The following is a 26,698-nucleotide window of genomic DNA, read 5'->3' on the forward strand; positions in this document are numbered from 1 at the left end:
CCACCCTCACATCACTGCACATATTGTGTTAGAAAAGCCGTATTGATCTGTAAGCAAATGGCATTTTTGGCATGAAACATCGCTGCTTGTCACTTCGGGGAACGAGCTGACAACCTGGCCCTAAGAAGTCAATAGACGAGTTTCCACAAGGGGCCAAACAGCGCTCACTCCCTCAGACTGGGACATTACGTTGATTGTTGTTAATTCCCTCATCCCATTGTCTGGTCATCAGAGGGGATTTGTCAGTCGAGCTGAACGGTACTTTCAAATCAACGCAATTGAATCTTGTGAGTCACAGAGGCAGCGATTGTAGAAGAGCTCAAAATATACCTAAATCTGTTCTGCAGTAGTTGTGCACTGATTCCTTGTGTAAATGATAGGAACAGGAAGCAGGAAGTTGATTAAAATATAACCAAAATCTCGAGTTAGAAGAGGCTATAAAGCAGTAAGAGCTGTGGAGTTTGTGATAATGATCCTCATTGTGAGAAACCACCTTCATCCTACAAGTATTCATATGACCCATTGTTATTATAAACCCAGTGTTCTGCAACCTGCAGCTCCGGAGCCACATGCGTCTCCTCAGCTCCTCTCCAGTGGCTCCCTGTGGATTTATAAAAATGGAAATGAATAACTGTTTTATTTGTTTACATTTTCATTTTCATTTATCATTGTTGTAGGTCTATGGTACGACGGTACGACGGAGTATTAGGGCCACATTGAGGAAAAAAAATAAATCTGAGATTTTGAGAAAAAAGTCAAAATATTACGAGAATAAAGTCATAAGTTTACGAGAAAAAGTCGTGGTATTATGAGAATAAAGTCATAATATTATAAAGTAGTAATTACAATTAAAGTATTACGTGTTATTTTCTTTTTTCCGTAAAGTTATGACTTTATTCTCGTAATATTACGTCTTTTTTTCTCGTTAAGTTATAACTTTATTCTCGTAATATTAACTTTTTTTTTCTTTAAGTTATGACTTTATTCCCGTAATATTACGACTTTTATTCTTGTAAAGTTATGACTTTATTCTCGTAATATTACAACTTTTTTTCTTTAAGTTATGACTTTATTGTGTAAATCTCAGATGTTTTTTCCCTCAATGTGGCCCTAATACTCCGTAGTACATTGTCTCTTTGGCCCTCACTGCATTAGACTTATACACTATATACTTAGACTATAAACTGTGTTACCTTCATCACAATGATAAAATGTTTTGCAGCTCCAGACGGATGTTTTTTGCCTAAAATGGCTTTTTTGATAGTAAAGGTTGCTGACCCCTGTTATAAACTATTGATTAATGGAGCTTTAAAAAGAGAATACATTATATTTTTTTCTGAATAATTCTTCTTTAGGCTAAAGGCAAAGTAATTAATCAGTATGCAGTAAGACCGGCTGTATTTTGTACAGTAAAACATGTTGAGTTTGTCCTGCAGTGAAACAAGCTGGTGAAGTGATTAATCTCCTCACTATCAGAACTTCCCTCCCAGCTCGCATGATCAGCGTAGCATCACATGAAAATGCACAGCAGCTCCGAGCCAATCGCTGCTTAATATACGTCTATCAAACTCTCGAGATTGAGGCTATACTCTTGGCAATGTCATACAAAAAGCAATTACGTGCATTAGCATGCTAACTGCAAATATTAACTTTTACACAGGGATCCGTAAGCATGTGAGTGTGATAAACCCCTTCCTATGCCTTTCTCACTCATCTCGACTGGGTATATAAGGGTTGCAATCCTTTAGAAAAGCTTATCTCGGGAGCGAAAGCAGACGAGGTAGCTTTTATGGATCAGCAGCGCATCGCATATCAAGTGCGTTCCGCCAAGGGCAACCGAGAATGAGAGCACTTACAAAGAGAATGGAGGAACTTCTCAATCTAAAAGCTCCTGTCAGACTAAACAAACAGTCGTCTGCATCAACCACAATATCACAAGGACTCGCTTTGAATGTTACCGTGACTTTGAAGAACCTTCACATGGAGCAAAGTAGCGCCGACAATTGTCACAGTTTGTCTAAGTCATTAAAGGACGGATAGAAGGACGGAGAATAAAAAGATTACGAAAAAGCATAAAGCAAACTTTTGTACTTCCTTATCAACTCCCGCCTTCAATTCATAGCTTAGTCAAAGAAATCTACCTCCTGTCTAGACACAACTCAGAGAATTTATGGGAGGCTGCAGAAGAAAAGCTCTGGAAGTAACGTTTCAGTGTTTTGGTGGAGCAAACAGACACTAAATTAGACACTGAATGCTGCACAACAAGGACAAGGACACACAAAGAGAAGCATTAAAAATCTGCCGTTAGCTTCCTTGAATGCGTAGCCTCTCTTTCTAAGCGATTTTGCCCTCGGCTAGATTTTCCACCTCTTTCCCCGTTACAAAAACACACTGTTCCACAACACAGCCGTGTACAGGGCCGGGATAGTGCCAACAGTAAACGGCTGTTAAACAGCACGGGGAACGGTTATTGTTCTAATTTCTCTGAGCTACATTTATTCTCTGCCACAGCGCACAGTGCAGGTGGGGGTAATGGAAAGGTTCAGAGGGAGATGAGGACTGACATGTGTTTAACGAGCTGGGATTGAACCGGAGGTGTTACAGTTAAACAACGAGTGTTAAAAGCGGGGCTGGGATGTTGTCTATCGATCCTGTAAAGTGAAGGTCAAAGATGTAGTTTTAAAGGGAAATGGATGATGTAAATGTTTAGCAAACTTTGCTGACAGGTGCACAAAACTCTATAAGTTTAAGAGTCTCTATAATAGGGCTTGGTATCGTTTAAAATATTACGATATCAGTACCAATACTAGTACCCTTACAATGATACCGATGCCAATACAGTGTACGTAAATTGATACCTTTATTGGTATTGGTGGTGGTATCGGACCCGATACTGGTATCGGTATCGGTGCATCCCTACATCTTGCCAAGCTCAACTGCCACCCTGCTCGACTTCACACTTTACAGACTGGCCCATTACCGCAACAGCTACAACCCATACAATCACAAGTCATATTAAATCAAATAGTGCTTGCGGTGATTGGCTGCGAGCATAACCATACAAATAGTAGATCTGAGTGCAAAAAGGATCAAATACAGGTATCATTTTACTGGAGAAATTTCTATATTACTTGGTTATTTCAGTCGATACCTTAAAAAGGTATCAAGTACCGATACCATCCCTACTCTATATGCATGAAAGTGGAGCAGAAACACACATCTTTTTCACTTTTTCTAAATATCAGATGTTGTTAAATTGTGCAAATCTGCAGGAGCCCAACAATATCCATAAAAAAATGTTGACTCATCTCTGTCTAACTGTGCTGGGACATAAACCAGACTGATTCTGTCGCCGGTCTGGTAACGGCACCAAAGCTGCCTTTGTAACCATAATAGCCATTTAATGCTGCTATTTACTGTGAGCCATATACAAGATAGATGGTTATTGGCTGTGTCCAAAATCACTCCTTGTTTACTATGCAGCTAAATGTGAGGCGACAATGCTAACCACTGCACCACTGCACCGTCCCAGTTGGTGTTCACAGTGACAACACGGAACGTGCCGAATTGGCTAGTGACAAGTGATGATTCATAACCCTCTCAGTTGACAAGGAAAGAAGGTGTCAACACATCCAAATGATTGTTTTCTCTCAGCTCTACAGGAAATTACTTCCACTGACTTATTGATCGTGTTTGCACTGTGGAGACGCAGGATACCATCGTATTCATTAGATGTTAAACTCTGCACTGCGTCTGCTGAACTTTATAATCCAGACGAGGACCTGAATGAACCGTGTTTTCCATCTCCCACACTCAAAAAAAAAAATCACCTGCTGCAGCTCCCTTGTTATAAAGAGGTTCACTGAAATACTTCAAATATAAAAACATTAAGGATGTGTTACGATAGAGTCAAATCCATCGACAGAGCGACCTTCAAACTTCACATACAGCTTCTGTGCAGGTTGGAAAATATAATTAAAACAAACTTGATGTAAATATAATTGTATTTCTGAAAGCTTCTAATCTTTTACTTTTATATTTCATATACAGTTTTCACGTTCCAAACTCAATTAGAGGCTGAAAGACTTGAAACACACAATCACAAGGCATATTAAGACTCATAGAGTGGGACAAATAGACACACAATGCCTGCAAGCCTGCTCACACACACACACACACACAATACTTTGAATTGCCCCGTAAAGCTCCCAAAACTTCTCTTCTTAATTCTTCCCTTCAAAAGCAAAGCCAGGGGAGTAATCCACAATCTCAGGATCTTCTCTTTTTTTTGCTTCCAAATGCAAATGGAAATCCTTGTTCTACAAACGGCTTATCGAACGGCTCAGAGAGGGAGGCTTCTCATCGGCTTCCTGCAGAAAGGGAGCTAAACGAGAAGTTCATGTTTTGCAGAAGCCCCAATCGACCATCCTGCGATGCTCTAATTTCTCACCTCTACAGATTCTGATGCACAGAGAAGAATCATCAAGCGAAGGAGTTTAAAGCTACACCACATCTCATCTGCCACAGTCACGATGAGTATCCTCCCCCTACTAGTTGAGACTAAAGGCGATACAGTCAGTTCAAGGTTTTGGGTCCAAAAGAGTTACTTTTAACAAAGTTTGACCACATATTTAATGGCTCAGTTTAAGATACAGCTAATTTAATCTCATAGGGGCATCCTGATCGTTGAATGGTTGAGGCAACTGTTACAATTAGAGGTCGACCAATTAATCGGTTTGATGGTCAATGGCTGAAAAGGCGGCATCTATCACAAGGGGACGTACATCAGGTTTGCACGGAGGCTACATAACATAATGATGGCAAATTTTGTTGAAAAATATGTGTGTGCATGTGATTAACTTCTGATCATAATCTAAACTAGAAGTGCACTCGGAGAGCGCAGACCTCCGCCAAGGCGGGTTTCATGTACGTCGCTGCCCCCCTGTGGTGTTAATGCACAGGCTGAGCGGAGTTATTAAAACAAATTCCCGAAGCCGGATCATGATCAGGATCGCCACCAAAATCTAATGGATTGCCACATCCCATCCCTCCAAAAAATGGCATTCAAATCCATCGCAGACTTTCAGAGTTATCGTCCAAACGGACAAACCAACAAACAAACCAACGCTGGTGAAAACATAACCTCCTTCCCAGGCCTTTGGCTTTGGCGGAGGTAACAACTGTTAAAGTAAAATGTCACTCGTACTTCGATACTGGGAAAGGGGCCCCGGTCATATGCACGAAAGACTTTAAAGTAGGTTTTAAATATTTATTTAAACAGTTTGAGATACTTTGAGATTTTTCAGAAAGCAATTTTCAACGCTTCAACGCAATATTCTGGAGATAATTTTGGAAAATGGGCTAAAACTTGGATGTCAATCACGGCATTCTACGGTCTGTTATTTCTTAGCAGACCGTTGCTATGGATAAAAGACCATTTCTATGGACATAGTTCTGATCTCGGACTGTGGCGCACCATTTTTGTGTCAAATTATTGATATCTTAGCTGTGTAATAAGTGGGATAATGTACAGATAGCAGGTCATTGTTGTGAAATACAACCCCTCAGGGCAATGCAAGACCCCTGCGTTGGTTTATTTCACAACAATGAACTGCTAGCTGTACCTTATCCCTTACTTAGATATTAGTTAGTTATATAGTTTGTGATAAAGTCAAGGATTGCTCATTTCCGACAGTGTTAATATCTTTTCACGTCATCGGTTGACCTCTAGTTACAATCCTGGGTTAAGGTTAGGGAAGAGTCGTGGTTTTGGTTAATAAAAAGGTAAATGTTTTAATTTCTCAGGAAAAGGATCAATAAAGTTTATCTTCAATTGCAGCTCTGTGATGTGACGCAAAATCCAGAAAGTCAGATGTGCTACACGTCCATTCACCACCCACTTTCTACCTCGCCACATAAAGGGCACACTGCTTCCTTTACAGTACCTAATGTTTGACATTGGATGCAAATAGTATGGCGTGGAATCGTCCAATTGGGGCGTAATTCCTAAGAATACTGGACTTCAAGAAGGGTCGTTATCTCTCCTGTCTAGCACCACCAGTAACTAAATGCAAAATGAACATAAATGATTTAAAGCTTTTTATTAAGTGCTGTTGGTCTGAATCACTTTAGTGTTTTTATCTACACAAAGTGACAAAATGACATTCATTTATATGCAAATGTGGACGTTTTTTCGAGGATTAGTTCCTTTACATGTCAGACCTCTTTTACACATCATTAACATGCATTTCATATCAGCTTTGTGTCCAGATATAATTTAAAGGGACTACAGCGCAGATTAAACACCTCCTCCTCTGAGAGGAGATCTGAGATCAGATTGCTTTTTATCGAACACAGACTGCTGCGCTGGCCACAATCACATACATACATTTAGCGACTCATTACTTATGAGTTGTGAATTGCATTGAATGCATTAAATTACATTGAGCTGAAGTGAACTGAGTCGAATGGAATAAAGCTGAACTTACTTGGACTGGAGTGAACTGAAGTGCCATTGAATTTGCCATCTATTGAAATGAACTTAACACAGAGAGAGTACAGACCTGTGCTGCCGGCTGCTGATAAGCGAAGCTCTGTTGTATGTATGTGTGTGTGTGTGTGTAAGCCTTGTATCTGCTGTTTGATTAGTGTTGTTGGGATTGTTGCTACTGAATGTCAGACACTTCCATGCAACGCACCGTTTGGCAGATGCAGACTGATCAACGTGTCAGCGCTGGCAGCCAGGCAGCTGAGCTGTGAGTTGTATTTGTACGTGAGAGAGCAGCTAACCGAGGAAAAGAGAGAACGAGTAGTGAATACAATGCTTCCGTACTCAGTTTGCAATGTAAATGTTATCAAACGGCAGAGTAAATGTTTTTAGATCAGAGCAAACTAAAGAAAATGTTGGAATGAATATTTCGACCCACCATGGAGGATACTGCACCAAAATATGAAGCCCATGGAGAACTAAATAACAGTAACTGGAGAGCAGAGAGTATATCAACATTTCAACAATTATATATACAGGCTTATGTGATGTCCACTCCCAAAGCCTTACGTGATATCTCCTTGTTTTGTCCAACCAACATTTCGAAACCCAAATTCAATTGAAAATGAAAGCTGCAAGCAGTGATGATCGGGCCCTCGCACGTCGGGGCTACTTGCCGGACGCCGGTCAACGCAGACTTACATTTCTGTAACCATTGGACACCGCACACACAAGTTAGACGTTATTTCCTGCGTGGATTGAGTGACCGATTGCAAATCTTTCACTACTTCCTGTGTCCACTATGTGGCGCTAGAGTACACGCGCTTAAAATGTATTATGTTGGTCTATATCAAGTGTAGATCACACGATGTAAATTTCATGTAAATCGGATGATGTTTGTTGCATAACGCTGACTTCCTGTTGCCAGTAGATGGGGCTATAACTAGGAGCCAATATTGGCATTAAGACGTCCTCAGGCCTGGACTGCTATGAAGTAGGTAAAGTTTGAACAAGTACCGTCGAGTTACAACAGTTTGTCGTTTAATGGCGAATCATGTAAATTCTGCGTCACGCCAACGCCGTTTCGTGAAAACTCACGATTTGAGCAACTTTTCATAACAAAGTTTTTTAGTTTGTACTGACCAAATTTGAAGTTGATCAGGTTAAATCTATAGGAGGAGTTTGTTAAAGTACAGAGCCTGGAAATGGCTTAAAAATATACGAAAACTTCACACAAAAATCTAAATGGCCGACTTCCTGTTGGGTTTAGAGCATGGCCCAATGAGACTTTTTTTTAAGTCTACTTGTGATACATGAGCCTACCAAATTTCGTTAAAGTACAGCGCCTGCAAATGGTAAAAAAAGACCAAAAATTAAAGATGGCCAACTTCCTGTTTGGTTTACGGTATACATCCAAATGGCTTTTTTTTACGTCTCAACATGGTACATATACCTACCAAATCTCATACATCTAGGTGAAACGTGTCGACAGAGCTACTCAGTAGGGGGCGTTATTGAGCAAATTTTCTAGACCCGAGCACGAGACCCATATCAGATATCTATTTCACGCACGTCTGACGCGTGTGGCAAATTTCATAAAAAAGTTGAGCAGCGCAAGCACCCCATTTTTGCCCTCAAAGAGGCAATAGAATAATAATAATCCTCAGAAGAACAATAGGTCCTTGGACCGACGTTGTCGGTGCTTGGGCCCTGATGATGTTAAATTGAGAAAATCAGCAAATCCTCACTTTATGACACTTGAGATATAATTTATTTACGGACCTGGCTTTTTACATGGGAGCATTGTAATGTTAGAAGAGGATTGTACCACAAAGTTAAAGGCATGATTATCAAAGCTATTGTGGGCTCTAGCATTGGCTGGAACTAAGACCAAATTTATATGAAAAGGACTGTATACGTACTTTTGTACATATAGTGGCGATATATAGTTTGTCTTTACTCTTCATATTCTTAAACATTATATAAGAGAATGAAAAGGAGAGATAGTGCGTGTTGTGTTTATGACATACAGTAATGCCTTCCTTCCATCCGAATAAAAGCTCGGGAGTCGTGTCACAAATCTCCTAGCAACCATCAGTTAAGAATCCGCAGTAATTAAGAAATGTACACTATGACAACCAGACTCCACTCTCCTCCGGTACAGCTGCCAGTCAGAGGAGCATCTTATTAGCGAAGCAAGCTGCTGATGTGAAAAAAAACGACACGACCTGCTGAAGAAGAGCTGGCAAGTTAATTGCTAAAATATAGATCATGGACATGAAAAAAGAAGATGTATTTCTTTGAGATAAAAAAAGTAATTTATATAGCACATATTGAGCAAGGAATTCTGGATAAAGTGCTCAAAATTATGATAAAAGAACTTTGAAGTCATTTGATAGAGAAAGCACATTGCTAAAGTAGCGTAGAATTTAACATGCAGTTCATACAACCACCTATTAGGTTAAAAAGTCAGTGGAGCTGTAACAACAAAAGTTAGAAACAAGGCAAGGTAGTTAAAAATCCTCCACTGATGTTTCTATCCTTGCATCCAAATGGACAATATTACATAATTTGTGTCCATAATTGCAAGAAGGCAGTTCACCGTAGGTCTTTGAGTTTTTGCTACACTAAACATAAAAGTCTACGGACCTGAGGAGTCTACCAGTGATATACAGTATATATAAAGTATATCAACAAGAGTCAGGGACAAGTCCATGAAAAGATTTATGAACAAGGACTGGGATTGTGAAATATATTCTAAGACTGACAGGAAGTCAGAACAAGGACTTTAGAACAGGACTGATTTTATTATTTTTTCTTTCCAGTTTCAACTGTGCAGTGCTCTGTGGGAGCTCTTATCTCCTTTTTGAAGAGACATTAAAGCAAAATCAGTCAGGTATACTTGTAACAGGCCTGGTCTGTTCTTTAGATAACGGGCTGCTGTTTTAATTATGTTCCTTGTATGCTACTGGAAAGTTAAATCCAAAGTAATGATGACTCTAAAGTAAGTGGCGCAATAAGATATAGGTAATTGTGAGTACAATTTCTGTATTTTCCTTTCTTGAACCAATAACTGGAAGTTTTTCTTCTTGAGTTGGATAAGAAATTGGTGTCATTCATACACTGATGCATTTTTAAAAGCAGTAAGATCATCAGTATCAACGGCAATATAGAGTTGGGTGTCGTCTGCATAGCAATAGTTCACGGATGATGACCTGTGGTGTTAACATATAAAACAAAACTAAAAAAACAAGTGGATCTAGAATTGAACCATGTGGCATTCTATGATGAGCGTTTAATGGGTCAGATTAAGATGTTTGGATCTAATTTTAAACCAGACCGGAGCGTCTCAAACAAGCTGCTTTTGTTAGTTGTTCACCAGATATTTGCGAAGAAACAGCAGGTTGGAAATTGATTTACAGTCGCTAAGACTAGTGGAGAGCAAATTGCTTTTTTTGCAAGAGTGGGTGTATGACTGCTGTTCTACCACTTTGCGGTACAGTCTCTACTGCCACTACTGTTAAAAGCATGAGTGGGAGAATGGTTTAAACCATTTAGAAGATTTAGCCAACAGGCAATGAAACCAAAACATATTTAAACAAGTCATGTTTGCCCTAACACAGCATATTTGAGTCAGTAGTAAAAACATTCTTATTTTAGTGATATAACTGTATCATCAGTTGCTTTGGCAGAATTTGATTAAGAGGATATTGCACTTCTGATGTTCCTCTCTGAAGAATGAAAGACAAATTCATGCAAAATGATCATCTCTCAGCCCCAAAACAGAGGAATTGTATTCATAGATGATAGTTCAGCCTCAGTCTTTGAGAGCACGGTCAATGATTGGTGATGATTGTGTGTGTGAAATTGATTAAACATATATAAACATGCATCTGGTGGTTACAATTCAAGCATCCTTTTTTGCTCCCCTCAGGCCTTAGGAGCATAAACTCCACCTTCAAAGCTCCACCTCATCACCGAGCCCGTCTCCTCTGCTAAAGGCTGACTAATCCTGCAATGATATCACTGTGATAGCATTCCTCAGCAGCAATTTAGCGCGGATATTTCCTTAAATACTCGACAGAGATTACACTCCGCACTTCTCCCTCAGCAGAGCCGAGACACTGGCTGTTATTTAACATTTAAACCACCGTCTAAATGATGTAACAGGGATTGATGAATGAGGTCCGGGGGTTAGGGAGAGGTGGGATCTGATAAGTGAGCCGCTGCCTGTCAGCAGAAAATGATCAGGGATGAAACTCTCAGCGAAAAATGAAACGGGTCTTTTATGGACAACCAGGCGAGACGACGGAGCGCGGAGGGAAGTCCCGTCACGTCCAACCCACTCAACTGTGGCGAGAGGAGTGTGTGTCAGAGAGAGAATGTGTGTGTGTGTAGGTATAATCACGCATTTTTCTCTCGAACTTGGTGGTTGTTTCCTGCAGAGGAGAGCGAGGTAAAGGACGAATTTTGAAGGACTGGCAGTGGCTCGTTGCACTCTGCAGCTGTGTCTGAGTTTGTGATCCACAGCGAGAGGAAGAGCTTTAATAGATCACAGAGAGAGTAGCGGAGGGCGGTAATATGAGCTTTGGAGACAGACAAGACAGGTAATAACCGTCTGAACTGTAGGACTCCAGACCCTAGGAAACATTCACAGGGACATTTTCCACTGTTATCAATTATATTTATATGCTTCTCAAATTACAATTTATGGGATTGGACACATAAACACATTAAGAGGTGCTATGATTGATTAATCAGGGGAAAAGGCTACTAGAGACTTCAGTGACACACAGGAACGAGCACGTCCAACAGCACATAGAAAGACCGTACTGGAACCAGATATTGATTTTACAGGTTTTTTTTATTGCTATCTTCCTGAATTAAAAGTTTCTTGTTTTGTTTTTTTTTAACTTTTTTTCTCTCAGTTGGAGGTTTTAATCTCTTAAGACGTCTGTCTTTTATGTATAATGGATACAGTACCTGCCCGATGCCCCAAATTGGTCCCCGAGACTCCTGTTATGATGTAGCAAACGGATAGACTGGACTCCCACCTTAATGATTGCTAGTTGTTTTATATATTATTGAATCCACACTGTTCTTTTTGTGGGTTTGTTTTGTTTGGGGCGTTTGCAGAGACGCACGGGACTGTCTTACGTGTCCGTACAAAATACAAGATTTTTTTTTCTTTTTTTTCTGATGATTACAGTAAGTCTATAAATCACACTTATTTCAAAGTATAGCATGGCTATTCTGACCACCAAATAAATCTTGAGATTCAAAGTTCATTCTTGACGTTGGAAACAGAAAGTCAACACGGGTGAGAAGTCCTAGCTGTGCGTGGAATCATAGAAAGTTTGAAAATCTAGATTTCGATGACAATTTAGGAAACTCAATCTGCTGATGAGGACTGTGTGCTATGGTCGAAAGCTCCGGGGCAGCTACTAAGTGGACCTTGAGGTGAGATTGCTTTTGTTAACTGAACAAATGTTTAATCTACTTGCAGTAGAAAGTTAGGGAATAACCCGGCAACATTCTGGTACGTGGATTAAACAACAGGTACAAACCATAGACTGTATATAAAGATGGACGACATGACAGCTCCCCAAAAGTGAAGCCAAAACATCTGGATCGCCCCCTGGTGGCTGGCTGCAGTATAGATCATAAAGTCCGCCTCCTCCATTTTAGCGGATGGGACATGGGCCAAACTAAAACTTGAATTAGCTTGGTTGGTTTTAACGGGGGTGGGACGTCATGATCACTACTGCTTAGACTCTGGACCAGGGATATTTTGGCTTCATTTCTGTACAGTGGGAGGAAGTGGAGACGCGTTGTCCATCTTTACATACAGTTTATGGTACAAACACATTGGATTTCCTCCATGCAAGGCTCTGGAGCTCTGCACTAGCTGAGCATACCTCCATAAAAGACCGTTGGCTACACTACATGCATCACAACAACAACAGAAAAGGTCCTTACAGACCAACACACAGTTAGACAAACTTTAAGGAGGCGCTCCACTTCTAGAGATATCACAGACAAAAAAAAAATAAAAATTTAGTGATCAAACAGCAGGCCGCGGGGGAGACAGTAAAGTCATCATCTGTGCACAGGTTCAGTGTATTATAGACACGCTGCCGAGCTTATGAAGATCTTATTTCTCTCTGCAACTTAAGGCACGATCTCCAGCGGCCTCATTACCAATATCATATAAATACATAGCCTGGGACCTTGATTTGTTCAATAATTCAACTGCTGATTCTCTCTTCCCTCAGACTGCAGCTGCCGAAGGCAAGTCTGGAGGATGTTGTTAATACTGAGTGGGGAACACAACTCCTGCGTGTGTGAGTAATAGCATCCGGCAATTGGATGAATACATCAGCAATCGCCGGTGGACTAAATCCACTGCCAGTGGAAGTTCCTTTACTTATACAGTCTCTTTTTACTCTAATTACCTGGATATTTGGAAAAATATAAAGTCAAAGTAGTGCTTGTGGCTTTACACAGAAATCCCTATCCCTACCTATGGGACTATCAATCAAAAAGTACAAGATTCATATTAATAACAATAATAGTAACTCTTCAAGGAGACCAAAGACGTGTTAATCAGTTATTACAGTCTGATTAAACGTTTTACAATGAGTCGGAATTTACTCTCACAACTTAAAGCTACATTACTTTTTGTGGTCACTAAGGGGTAGAAGATCACCATAAACCAGACATATCACCAGATAACCTGTTAGCAAACACGTGCTGAGTAAAACCAAGTGGACTAGATCTAAAACTCTTTTTTTTATCGATTCAACAGAATGGAAACATGACTGTTTGTTAGACTGAAAAATGTATACTGAAATTCTCTCATTATATTGTGGCCATTAAGTTAATTATGTGCATAAACTAACTGTTAACATACTAGCTAGATGCAAACATACTAGCGCTAGCCAGCCACTACAGCCTGCAAAGCTTAAATAGACAGTAAATTAACACAGTTAATAAAAGAGACACACTTTTTGTAGCATTGACTGCTATTTTACAACTGTTCACCTCTTTGTGAAGCAGTTTCTACTCCAACAGAGCAGGTTGATATTAGATTGGATGGCTGCACCATGGCTAATTTGATAGCTTCCTCCACTTTGGACTCTCTGGCTTGAAGCTCCCTCAAAAGGCTGGCACTTTCAAAGACAGTTTGCAATCGGTCGACAGCGTCGTGTGGGATTTTTTTTTCCTCCTCGGCCAGTGAATGCACTTGTTGTGACAAATCCATTAAAACGCCTTGATTTCAGTCTGAAATGCTGGCGTGTCTGGGTCCTAAAAACTGACAGAACAACATATTTTATATAATTTATGTCAGCAGAGAAAGCTGCCTGGCAAACTGTCATGTTGACGCGCAACACGAACGTGCAGGAGACAGATTGAGCATCATTGCAAAGGATCCAAGACAAAAGAAGAGTAATGAATAAATCACAGCTCTTTAGCCAAGACCCACACACAATATTTTTCTACAAATATGAGCTGTTGTCTGTTTTTCAGCAGATTTCTTCATGACTAACAGCAATTAGCAGTAATTAACCACGAACATGTCCTTGACAGATTTCAGAGCAGATGATTTCCAACAGAGCAACAGCAGCCCTCCTTCTTGTTGTTTCAATATAACAGAATAGAGGGATGAAAAGCTCTTGTTCAGCATCTTGTGTGAAGTAATTGATGGCCTCTCGTTGAGCCTGAGCGTACTGCGGCTCGCGTTAAGGAGGCGTCCTCTCATCAGCAGCAGCAGGATAGCTGTTGAGGCCTCCCGAGTTTAACAGCTCCACAGACACACAGCTCCCTGCAGTTTAGTCGTCTCACTAGTGCAGTTTGCAAAGCTTTCTGTGACAGTCTGTGATCTCTTTTTTTTAGTAATACAGAATGCCGTGGCCTGCCATGTGGCATCTGCGTTGTTTTCCTGGGAGGAAACACAACCTGCTGAGATGAAAAACCTCTACTGACATGTTGAGTTTCAAACTTTCAAGGATCCAAACTACATTATTTGCATGAACTGAAGAACTGAAAGAACTGAATTCTCTTCGCAACTGTTCATTACGACTCAATAATCAGCAGTATTTGATGTGGTCAAGAGTTAATATGTGATGATGCCTGCTGGTTTTATATAGAACTACTGCTTATGAAAGCACTTGAACAGTTTCTCTGTGCACATTTCATTCTGCAATACTCATAGATTTGTCTGTATGATGATTAAAAGTATGGAGTTTGGAGGAATACTTCCTACGTTGCCAGGTTTTAATCATAATCAATCAATTAATAAAAGAAGGACTAGGGTTTTATAATACAGAGTGAGAAAACCTTCAGATCTCAAGTGTGTAACTGTCCCCTGCTAATATGCATCTCGGACTAATGAGACAAGAAGTGTCTGGTTGTCTCGCGTCCTCTGACTATTTGGGTCGACCAAATTTTGAATTGGGTCAAGATATTTTTAAGTCTTTTTTGGGTTGGGTACCTTTCAGATTTGGTATCTGTTATTCGAAACATGCACTGTTTCTGGTTGCTTTTCCACGGGTCTGTTGCGTCATGCATGCTACATTTAAATGCCAATGTTCTTAGAGGGTTATTCCAGCAACGTAAAAAGAGTTAAAAAAAAAAAAATAGCATCTTTCCCCAGACCTTCCCTGCCTGATATGTCACGCTCCACCTCCCAGACGGTGCGGGCAAGACAGGCCGTTGGTGCGACCGACCCCGCGGGGCCGGGATCCCACCTCAGTCGGCGCGCCGGCCCTCACTTTCATTGCGCCACAGAGTTTTGCTTGCACCCTCTGACTCATGCGTACGTTAGACTCCTTGGTCCGTGTTCCAAGACAGGTTGCGTGGGTTACAGACATCGCCGCAGACCCCTGGCGCCTTTTACGTGGGCCGAGCCCCGCCCCGGGGGGCACGACGCGGTTTGGGCGAATTAAGGACAGTCCGCCCCGGTGCCATTTTGGCCACGGCTCCGGGAGGGACCTTCGCCCCGAGCCTTTCCAAGCCGACCTAGAGCCAGTCGAGGCGCACCGCCCCGGATGGACTTTTGGCACAGAGAAGTACTTTTATCGTTACTCGGTATCGGCGAGTACCCAAATGTAAGTACTTGTACTTGTACTCGGTCTGAAAGAAAGTGGTATCGGTGCATCCGTAGACATCATAGTGATGCCATCAGGGTTATTTTCTCTGGCTTGACAAAGCCAAGCATATTCAGAGTGTTTTGGGCAACTCCTGACTCACTCTGCATCCAAAAATCCTTTGAGAACTCCACTCTTTCTTCAGTCTCTAGGGGATCAACACACGGTCAAAGACAATCGGGTTGCCATGCCAACAGTTTGGTAACCCAGCAGCACCACAGCCCTGTCTTTCCTGACTGAGCACCTCGCTGTTCACACTTACACTCCAATATTTCAACATTTGCACATCTGAGCTTCCCAGTTCAACCTGCTGGTGTTCAAAGGTGAATTGTAATCCACCATTTCAAGCTTTCTAACTCCAGATCATAATATTATTCATGTTTATATGAGACAAAACTCACGCTCCAAACTGAAAACATCCTGAACCACCTGGTCTTTGCTTTTCAGTTTTGAAAAATGCGTCATCTCCAACAAAATCATGTACAACAATGAAGCATGACTCACTAACTGAACACGTATCAAATTCATGTCTAATGCATTTTGTTTAAATGGTTATTTGTGAGGGTTTTATTGTCATAGTTGACTGCTTCTGTTTCGTGCCCCATCTGGCCTATTTTTAGCAATGCTGTCGAGTTCCCAGATCTCAGCAATTGCTTTTGGGGAGTGCAATGTTATTATGACTGACAAAATGATGGCTGGTGCTCAGAAATAAAACTCAAGCTGTAATAAACCACAGCTTTCCCTTCAGGGTTAGAGCGGCAACAAGAGTCATGTCATCACAAGGACACTCCCCAAAGTGCGTTGGTCAGGTATATAGTTAGTCACACCTTGATTATATTTTCTTGTCTTGTTGATAAAGTAAGTGCAGCCTCAACTTCACAGCGAGGGTCTGTCCAGTTGAATATGAAAGCAATGGTTCGACGCTTATTTGCTTTCATTTCATGTGAATTAGACAAGAAAACTGACTCTCACGTCTGGATGGTAAATCCGAAGCTACAGCAAGCAGACAGTTGGCTTAGCTTAACACAAAGCCTAGAATAAACAGTAAACAGCTAGCCATTCATCTCATCATGAATGTAAATAAGTGTATTTCCCCAAATCAAATTATTTCTTTAACAACTGATCAGTTAAAGATAAGACTCGGTAACAATTATTGAGCCAATAAGTCATTTCATCAACTGTAATTGACCCATGTTGGACAATTCATTCCAGTCTGGGTCAGTTGGCTTTGGACAAAAACATCGTCATTGAACATAATCTGTTGTTTTGTAGTATTTTCTGGTGATATCAGGTAGGATTCTTACTCAAAGACATAATGTACCAGTGGTAGCAGTTTGTTTCTAACTCAGATTTCCATCTCAAAACTTTCCGGCCACGTCTCCGTCTTCACATGAAGGCACCCGAAGAGAATTGAAGTAATGATGCGGATGCTGTTTTTGGTTATTCGGTATACTTGATGATGCTCGAGGATCATGATCTCTGGAACTGGAGAAGCAAAACACCAAAATCTCTCATGCAATATGATCGATCATTTACCTTTTAAGACTGAAGCCGGTTCATAAGCTCTTCTTATTGTCAACTCACAACGACCCCCGCTGGCTTCGGTCTACGCTCTCTTCACCCCATCCTGTGCTCCTCGCTTTCATTCATTTTAAACCATCAAAACTTTCCTTTCTCTCATCTTCAGCATCCATTCGTCTGAATGTGTTTTGTTAAGCTCTGCCTCGGTTGCCTTTTTTCCTCCATTTATGCTTCTTTTTCACCTATCAATCCTTCTATCTCGTCTCTTTCACTCTCCCTTTTCATCAGATGACTTCGTTGCTCTTTACTTCACGTCAGCCTCCTCCGAGCTCTCCATTTACTCTCTTCTCTCTCTCCTTTCACCCCCTCCCTCGCCTCTTGGCTTTACTCCCTTTAGGTTACTGATTTGCTTTCTTTCTCCGTCCTTCACTCCCTCCCTCCCATCTCATCTCTTTGCCTGGTTCTATCTTCCGTTGCCTCCCTCTTTGTCTCTCTCTCTCAGCGTCTTTCTCTCTCTCTCGCCTCCCTCCCCTTCTAATCTCCTCTGTCTCCTCACTCATCTCCTTCACCTTCTCCTCCCTCCAGCTCCTGCCAGGCCTTGGCGTTTTCCAGATGTCGACACGACCACAGAGAAGAGTTAGAGATGGTGACGGAGCCTGGTCGACAGCGCTGCGCCGTAAATCCCCCACTGACCTCCCAATGCATTTAAATTCTCTAATCTAGTGACAAAAGGAACGAGGCACTGAGCTGGTGCCTTATGGGAAAGGTCAAATTGCTAACTAATGTCCCCCAGTCTCCCAGTCGTCCCCCGACGCTGCTCCCCGCTCTGTAAAAAGCCCCGCTATGTCATTGCACTCATGTCTGGAGGTCACCGTACGCCGCAGAGCGACCTCACAAGTTTTCTGTAGCAATTAATTACCGTCACCATCGCCGGCACATATGGGCCTATTATCATAAGGCCTCATGGGAGGATATTTCCTGCAACCATTATTCCGTGGGAAGTGACAGGGAACGCTTTAAATGCCAACAGGCTTTTTCTTTCACTCCTTTGTCGCTCCAGTAGTCACACCAGAGACGAGCACATAGGGTTTTGTTGGTTATTTTTAACATTAACATTTTCTGCTTTGCACATTCAGTCGGAAAATAAAGGATGTAAAAGATGACGGGGCGACAAGCACATTTTTCTCATTAGCATCCTGAGGAAGTCTAAGATGATCTTGAAGTCATTTTATGCTTTCATTTTTACATCTACAGCATGTTTTTGAAAAGCCTGGTAAAAAAAAAAAAAGACACCTTGAAAAAGGTCACAGATTAACAAGCTTTTGATGTTCACCTGCATCACCGGCAGGAGAAGAAAACCGATAAATAAATCAAGTTTCACGTTATAATCCTTGAGAATTTCAATATAGTGAATCCACTTTTTAATAGTATTCACGTCAGCACTTCTTTTAGTAATAACAATTCAATTAAAAGTATCCTATAAATACCTCTTTATATAGTAGATTTCACCGTTACTGGTGTAATCCGCCTTTCCCACACATGATTAGAAATGTTTAAACGGTGCTAATTGCGAGATTGGGAGCATTTCTATTGCCTCCGCACGGCTCTCAACTAGATGCTTAGATGCTTAGATGGACAAACATGCACTAAAAGCATGCGCGGCCGGCCTGTCTATGTCAACAAAACTCGGATTACAACACACACAGAGGGAGAGCGATTTCATTCTCTACTCAGGTAGACATTACTCCTTTATATTTTTACATAAACAATAGTTGTTTGCTGCTATATTAATGCTCTGGATATCAAATAGAAAAACCTTGGACAAGAGATTAACAGCAACAATGCATGCATGTACTGGAGAAACTATAGAAGACAAAATGTGACTCAATGAGTCTTTGCAGGTTTGAGCAGCTGTAAAGAGATATGCTAGTTGCTCTCTTCTGAAAGACTAGCCACTGAAGGAGTGTTTGCTTTCTTCTGAAGGTCCAATACAGGGATGGTCATCCGATGATGACACTTATGTAATGTACTGATGCTGCTTCGATTCAGGAGGCAGATGTGAGAACTTCTTGATGCATTTTTGATATGCAAAAGGCCTACAGATATTTTAAATGTGCCAAATTACTTTAAGCTTTCAGCACCACGGACGTCTCTGTTCAGAGAATGTCAGTGTCGCTGTCCGTGAGCTTTTGCCGCTTCTTGAGATGTAAAAATGACCTCTAATGTTTGATGCAACATGAGTACGTTAAAGATCTAACTTTGAAAAGTTAGTGTAGAACGTAGAAGCACCATTTCAGGGGATTGTTTACTTTCGGTTCTTTTGCACAAGTCCTCATTCCCCCCCATCTCTGCGATGGAGATGGAGAGTGCAAAGTTAGAGCGACTCAAAGGGTCACAATGGCCACAGTTATGAGAAATGCACCAGGCTTAAATATATTCCTTTAATATCCCTTGAAAATCTTGTTTTTTGCTGATCCAAAGTGGTTGAAAATTCACACCTTGCTGTCGTGATGTATGTTTTATTCTCTACTCAAAGAGGCGGTGTGGCAAATTATGACATGGAAGTAGAGTAAAGATTATGGAGTTTTTATTCTGTTATAGAAACATTGACATCACACTCTACCCAGGCCGCCGTCTGCTACATTCACACCCCCGCCTCCACTGTTTGCACCTCCAACAATAATGGCAGCGACACTTGTATAACCTGTTAATGCTGCTTCTATTCAAGGTGAACTTATGCTGCTCTGAGTGAAGGCGAGCAGGCAGAGGAGACGAGGCCCCGGCCACACACGAGCGCGCATACGCGAGCGCGCATTTGTCCCGACCTGGTACATTTATACGCTTACAAAGTTACAAACAGGGTCTTTAATTGTTAGCCTCTGTGGCTTCTAGACACCAGCAGTAACGTTAATATCGCCGTTTCTTAGCAGTGGTGTTCTCACGACTTAACCACTTGAACGCCGAGCATATTGTGTACACGACTTCCCGTGTTGTAAACATGAGCTCACGACTGTCATTTGAAGGCATCATTATACTTACTAACATGTATCTATATTGACTATATATTAGGTTTCATATTCAGTATTAAGTATTCAACATATTTTAGATATGCAAGGCATGCAGAAAGCTAAATTAACCTAGTTACTTCAAAATCAATTCAACAACCGTTCCAGCACCACGGACAGCGACGCTGCCATTCACTGAACAGATATGTGTTCGAGCTCTTGGTCCTTCCTGTTCTGAGACATGTAAAACACTTGAAGAAGAGAAAACACTCTTTATACCTTTATCAATAATGGAGGCCCAGACTGAAACGTCCCCAACCTGTGCTGCAAGCCCCACAGGAGTAATTATTACCTGAGGAGATAATTCTTCATTACAATCCCCTGAGAATATGCCAGCTGTGAAGTCAAAACTCCCTCACAGATGTCTTGCCATATTTTAGTTTGGAGTCCCCTGATAGAAGACGCTCATTCCGTGCAAAATCAGTTACAACAGTTCAAGTCATACTTTGCTGAATCAAGACGTGACTATAAACTGTACAAATCTGGGTTTTATGCAACCGTATCCAGACACTGAGGAGTTTTTATTATTATTGTGTGTAAATGTTTTACATGAAACACGGAGGTATCGGGGGTGATTTTAATTTGATGAGAACTACACAACATCCCTGCAAATTAAGCTTTTTCCCCCGCTGAACCACCAGAATGAACCATTTTGTTGCTTGATTTAAATGATTTAGTGTTTTCTGTGTTTGTCACAGGAGTGGCAGCGGTGAGAATTAGAGGTTCATGTTTTTGTTCCCCTTTGTTTTTCTCAGAAACAACTTCTCCCCACATCCCCCTGTGTCCTAGCTGAGCATCTCTTTTTGGACTCTCTCTCTCCATATTTCATTTTCTCTCCTTCTTTTCCATTTTTCATTCTCTCATGTTCCTCCTCTTGTTCTCAGGCTCTCTTGCGTTCCTCCCCGTATTGTTGGCACTGCTAACAGGCTTTTCGAAGTGGCCTTCGCCGCTGGGAGCCTTTGGGAGACCTGCCAGGACGTCATATGCCCCCTCTCCACTTTATCCTCCTCCGCCTGCCCACCTCTGCTTCTCCTCCACTACACATTTTAATCTCTTTTTTCTCTCCGCCACCATTCATCCATCCTCCCCCTCTCTCTCTCTCTCTCCTCCTTCTTATCTCTCCTCCTCACTCTTCTGCATCTCTTCGCTTGTCAGCATCTTCCGTCTGACTCATATCGTTGCTCTTTTCCTCCTGAACCTATCGTGCAGTAAAATCACTCTCCTATCTTTCTCGAACATTACACTGTCAAAAACTAAATTGGGATTTCATGAAGCTAAGCTATAATAGCCCTCCACTAGCTGCTCTTCAAACTATTACTTAGAACTTTTGACGACCTGTTTTTTTCTAAACATAACTCCCAGGGGAGGGCAACCAAATGCCACGGTTGTCCAGCAGTAAAGAAGAGGGACTTTGTATCATTTACACAAGAACATCATCCACAACAGCAGCAGGGCTATTTGGGTCATCCGCAATTTTGGTATCAGGTCTATCTCCGAGTGTCTTTCCTACCAGGTCTGGCTGTCCTTGGGTGCCTTTTGGGTCCATTTAAAAATCTATATATATTCATGCACATCTGTTTCAGGCAGGTTTTGGATCTGGTCCAAACTTTTGGACCCGTGAAGACCTCCACCTCCTTTAATTCACAGCCTGCCACATATACAATATGTCCTGTCACAATATCCTCGCAGCGAGCCAAATGATGTCATGGTACAAAGGCATAAATCGTCTTCGGGTTTTGGCACAACTTTCTACTGTGTTGAGAACAACTTTGCTCAAACAATCTGTAACCTTCATCGGGGCCCATCAAAGAATATTTAAATCCCATAGATATGAAAGAAATGTAACGTCATTTCAATATGAAGTATATGAAGTTGTTTTCAATACTGCAAGTGTTGCTGATGCTTCAATACTACAAATTACTACACTTTCATGATACCTGTTTGATTAAAGGGGCATTACACTCATTTCAATCAACTTACTAGTCATGGAGAGTTCTATACAATCCGTGAAAACACTCATATGGCTTCTGTGGCTTCTATCCCATTACCAAGATATCTTATTTTGGGATTGGAAAATACAAATTTATAGCTTAAAATCTACATAATTAAGTTGGGGAATGGACTTTGAAACACATGTATTGCATGTTGGGAAGTTTTTTTTTGCACACAGTCATTCCTAAAGATTTCATTAGGGTCGCCAAATACATTTGTAGAATTTCTTCCATAGTCTTTTTTTTGTATTTATATCTGCAGTACAGCTATGAGCAACACGAGGGAGCCTGAATGTTCTGATAATTGTAGTCTAATTAGAATTTAAATATGTTTCTGATATCAGTTCACAAAGAGTTAACAGCTGGTAAAATGTTTTTGTTTTTTTGTTTGACTTTCCGAAAGAAATGTGTTCCGTGGTGCCTCAATGTGTTTTGCAACGTGTGGTAATCAGTGACCTCCGGCAGACACGCAGTCTGTCAGTCAGCGTCTTGTCTTTCTCCTCTCTGTCTTTTTTTTCTTTTTGTCAGATTCCTGCTCCCCTGTTTCTTTCCTCTTCCTGTCTCTTTCGCCTTTCCCCCCCGTGTCTCTCCTCGTATTTTGTGTATTCCTCTTTCTCCAACCCAGTCTCCCTCTATCACTATTAACTGTACCTTTCTTCAGAAGCATTGGCATTAACAGGTATAATAGTACTAGTTATCCATCCCTCTGCAAAAGTGTTTCATTACAAAGTGTTAAAAAATACATATTCACTGTCAGAATGCTTTTAGAAAAGTGTGGGAAACTGATGAAATATGAAGCGTGTTGTTGCTGGAGTGCTCAGTCAACTTCCTCCAGTGCATGTGCACAAACATAAAAACACAGACATGCAAGGTGAATATTAAATTTAACAGTGACTTGTCAATATGTCTGTCCCTGGGGAGAATCATGTTTCCGAGTTTTGGGAAAACTAAACTTCTAAAGAAATATGAAGGCATTGTTGTGTCTTTACTTTACAGTAGCTGCAGCTCATCTCAAATACAATAAGCTAAAATATAAATCACAAAAAATAGACTGATTATCCTAAGACCCAGATTGCTGATTGATAACCCATGTGGAAGTCCATCAATTACCAATTAAGTTTAGGAATTCACTGTAATTGAGTGACCTGGTGGGACTCTTTTTGCATATTTAGAAGCGTGTTTCATTCTCTCTCAATTTGGAACCAGAGGGTGGGTGCTACGCTTACGCAACGCCGTTATCAGCTGTAACCGCCGTATGAGAGCAGTACAGAGTGGTGACCGTGAGCTAGCCATTGGGGCACGCTCAAGTGCACTAAAAGCATGCACGGCCGGCCTGGCTTTGTTAACAAAGTGAGGAGAAGCTCAGATTACACACATATACATACAAACAACACACATAGAGGGAGAGAGACCTCATTCTCTGCTCAGGTAGACATTACTCCTCTATATCTTTACATTGCAAATAGTTGTTTGCTGCTATATTAATGCTCTGGATATCGTATTGGCAATTTTTAAAGAGAAAACCACTCTCTGAGCCGTTCTCACCACAAGACGACCTTGTTTACTAAAGTATGGTGATCAACATCCTCCTGCAGCAGGAAAACACAGCTACTTTTAGATGCGTCAAGACATAAAATCTGGGTGAAAACAAGCAGCGTTTTAAAAAAGAAGACAGAACAAAACTAAATAAATGTAATGCAAAAGATGAGTCTAAGCGAAAGGAAAGAAAAAACTTTTCATTTCTCTGTAGGGTCCTTTCAAAAATGTTGTCGGACAAACTGACGGTACCAGGTTGCTCCCAAATGATTACATTACAGCTTGTTTAGCGGCTGGTGGCTGCAGCGCTCTCCCTCAATGCTGGACCAATTTCAAAAAGTGTTGTCCTCATTAGTCACTTAGACACAAAAACACGGGAGAAAGAGTTGAAGAAATACCACAGTTATTCTCTAACTATTGAATATATTGCTGTGTGGATGTGATTTGACATTCAAGCAAGAAGTCTCAGCATCACATTCACAGTTCTTGGCCAAGATGATGCATGATGCAGTGAAATCCTGGGATCTTTTTTGGCCTTTGTCTTCATGAATGATATTGAAAAACAGAACAGACCTCTGCACTCTGCATTCACCGGCTCTTCAGGACAGACTCTAATCCTCGGAGGACCCGGGGGCTCGGCTGACCCAAACCTGACCTGTGTCTTTGTCCTCAGACTGAAAATAATCTAACCAGCCTCTTGCTCCCCTCGGTTCTTACAGCAGGAGTGAAGATAAGCAACCAAACCAATTAGCCGCTACACGCTGAGATGCTGCTACAAATGCTGAGTACATGCTCACTGCAGCGGACATGCTTTCTACCAAATCTCCCTCCTGTTAAAGTCATTCTTTTTTATTTTACAGTCCGTTGGCAGCGAAGGAAGCCAAACACGTACGAGTCGACAAGTCTGGTTACACGACAGCATTTGTTATTGTTTCTGGCACAGCCTCTCTTCTGTGCTTTTATTTGATTTTATGAAGCCATTTTCTGTTTTCTTGCCTCAGGAAACACCTGTGAAATCAGTCTAACCGCTCCTCTGGCATCGTGACAATGTGTGGCACAATGCAGCTGACTGCTCTGTGCCTTTGTGTTTATCCGCACCAGTAAAAACAGAGCCAGAAAGAAAGAGGCGAGCGGGCTCCCATCACACCCCCGAAGCATATGCTGTGTAAGGCCTGAATTCACGGGAGACACCTGTGCTTTTCTGCTCCGCTTCACTTGGTTAAAACACTGCATCGCCAGGCGTGGTGCTCTAATACAATCTGATGAGTGTCTATGTTTTGTATTACACTCAGTTGAGTACTTCCAGGGTCTGAAACGTGAAGCCAATGCAGAAGTGCCTTAAACTTGCATTCGTTCTAATAGCCAGCAGGGGGCGACTCCTCTGGTTGCTAAAAAGAAGTCTAATTGTATAGAAGTCTATGAGAAAATGAGCCTACCTATCACTTGATTTATTACCTCCGCCAAGGCCCAAGGCCTAGGAAGGAGGTTATGTTTTCACCGGCGTTGGTTTGTTGTTTTTTTGGTTTGTTTGTTTGTCAGTTTGCAGGATAACTCCAAAAGTCTGCGATGAATTTGAATGACATTAGACACATGCAAAGCGTAACTGATGACGCGTTGATGACGCATGACCCCGCCTCTTTCCTTCAGAGAGAGAGAGCGGGGGGTGGTGGGTAACAACTGTAGATTTGCCGTTTTTTTCACATTAAACTCGGTGAAATTACATTTGAGTTCGACCGAAGCACACTTGTTGATTGTTGGAAAGAGTAACGACGACGGTTTAGTTGAGTTTTACTTTATCTCTGTCCCATTTGAATGAAGTGTTTTACGCTGCTCCGCTACGTACAGCTGATCTCAACATAAACAACAATGCATGTGGATGATGGTGCAAGCTGAGCGGAGATGGGGGGGAGGTCTGCGCTCTCCGAGTGTCCATTCTAGTTACCTCAGTAAACATTGTAAACATGAGTTTATGGTATCAATCGCTAGTTTCAAGTCTTCTTCAATACAGCATGATGTTCATGTAGTAAATTATGGTCCCATTTAAGTCAAATAGATCATAAAGCAGGGGATGCTTTAGGGCATGGCTACCATGTGATTGACAGGTCGCTACCACGGCGTTGTCGACGGCCAAAAACCAAGATAGCGAAGGCCAAAAGGTCGAACTTGAAAACGTTTTCAAACCAATTGCTGACGTCACGGTGACTATATCTGCTTCTTATATACAGTCTTTGGTTACACTATACTTCTATTTCACTATACTTTCTCTCACAGCTTTATTTACTTTCCTTTAACACTTCTTCTGTACTTCTGTAGAGAGATTCTGGTATTTTTCAATCTGGGTATTCACACCAGTATGCTGAAGGTGTGGCTTGCTTTGTGTTCATTATAAAGTAGTGACAGCAAATGTGAGAAGATGGTTCCTTTGAGTTTACAAAATAGAGTTATTAGATACACACTGAGCACTTTTCATCAAATGCCACGATAAAGACTCCAGCTGTGACTTATTTGTTTTACTAAGTTGGATCAAACACATCAAATGAAGTTGCAGTTCACAACAAGAGCTACATGGATTTTCCTGGCACTATACTTTCAGTGTTTACTGTTATTTGTTTATTTATTTACTCAGAGTGTTTGAGATTATTTCTGTTAAAGGAAAAAGGCTGTGGATATATTTGTTATTGCCAACAAATCCCACACTAACAAGTGTTGTCTGTGTGTCCAAACGCCTGCTATATCTTATTCCTCTGTGCCATGGAGCTCCATTGTTGTTCAGAATCTATAAAAAACACACAAGTGAGTCACACCGTTGCGCTGGGTGACATGTTCCTTCATTGCCATGAACACACTGTAGTTTGTTTTTCACTCAAACCCACATACACCGTCCAGAAATTCTCACTAGAGCACCAAATGTTTTAATCCACAGCTGAAGTTAGAGATGCAGAATGTCTA

At 41.3% G+C, this 26,698-nt stretch overlaps 1 protein-coding gene across 6 annotated transcripts in view; it reads right to left on the reverse strand.

Moving 5' to 3' along the window:
- The window catches only part of sgcd (sarcoglycan, delta (dystrophin-associated glycoprotein)), a 618,307-nt gene that overhangs the window by 463,932 nt on the left and 127,677 nt on the right, over window positions 1-26,698 (reverse strand). The gene's annotated exons all lie outside the window — the stretch shown is intronic.

The sequence above is a fragment of the Sebastes fasciatus genome, chromosome 16 (genome assembly GCF_043250625.1).
Source record: "Sebastes fasciatus isolate fSebFas1 chromosome 16, fSebFas1.pri, whole genome shotgun sequence".
Taxonomy (NCBI): Eukaryota; Metazoa; Chordata; class Actinopteri; order Perciformes; family Sebastidae; genus Sebastes; species Sebastes fasciatus.